Below are 1,249 nucleotides of genomic sequence, written 5' to 3'. Positions count from 1 at the left end.
CTTGTAGTATGTTCCACCACAATCTAATGATAAAAGTTAAATTACTACGAAATTAGAAGAAACCTTGATTTGAGTAAACAACAACTTAACAATGGTATTTCGATATATCGATAATTATGGATATATCAATAATATATCTATATTTTTAATAAATCTTATTAAAAGGTATAATTAAAAGCGACGTATCTGATCTTTTTTTTTTTTTTCAATTTATTGGTACTAATTTTATATATCAATAAAAAAGTGTCTTTATCCAACGATTTTTTATCGAAACAATAAAAAATTCGAGAAAAACTTAATAATCTCTAAAGCTATTAATTTTTATTCTATTACAAGTGATTTTTTAAACAAATTCTTTTATCTTTAATTATTTTGATTTTAATGGATTCTAATTAAAATAACATTTTTGAATCACTGTCTTTTAAGTAATTTCAATCTAAAAGGATTGGTGCTTGAATTAAAAATCAATTTTAAAAGTTTACTTCTTCAGTTCGCGTTTTCATCACACGAGTGGAAAAAGAAATACTGAAAAATATACAGTTTCAAAGATTTCAATAAAACATTTATTGTTGTATTACCTCAATAAAAATATAATTGTTTTCATAGAGTGCGACTTTTTCAGAGAGTGCTTTAAATTTGCATAAACAAATGTTCTTTTGTTCGCTGAAGTGGATCTTCCGATATGTTGATTGATAACAACTTGTTTTAATAAAGATAAGGCGAAATTGTGTTTAACCTCAATATTCTTGAGGCGGACGTTATGCTCAAGAAATAATTCAAACAGTTTTAGATTTACGCAATAAATTTAGGCTATTACATTTACATACTTGTCAAACACAGATAGTGAAGTGTCTTTGAAAAGGACTACTTGCTCTTTAAACCATATAGACTATAGCCATCCAGTACTTCCGTTAAAATTATTGTATCAAGTGCAAGTCTAACTGCTGTTCTTGTTTCTTTTTTTGACAACTTCATTTATTTGTTTTTTCTAAAGAATTTAGGCGAAAGAAAAGCTCAAATTAAAATATTAAAAACCTATTTTTATTTCAATTTTGAAGTTATCCATGGAATATACAGACTTCCTTTTCATTTGTTTTTCTTGGCGCTAAAAACTAATAATTTGTAAATCCTAGTTTATTACCAGTGATCGAGCTAATGTAATAATTTTCGAATTCGTGAATATTGAAACTAATTGAACTGTCTGTAAGTATTTAAATTAGTCTTTTTAAGACTAATTTAAATTATTATT

This window comes from Hydra vulgaris, chromosome 13 (assembly GCF_038396675.1).
Source record: "Hydra vulgaris chromosome 13, alternate assembly HydraT2T_AEP".
NCBI classification, from domain to species: Eukaryota; Metazoa; Cnidaria; class Hydrozoa; order Anthoathecata; family Hydridae; genus Hydra; species Hydra vulgaris.
This window is presented reverse-complemented; position numbering follows the sequence as displayed.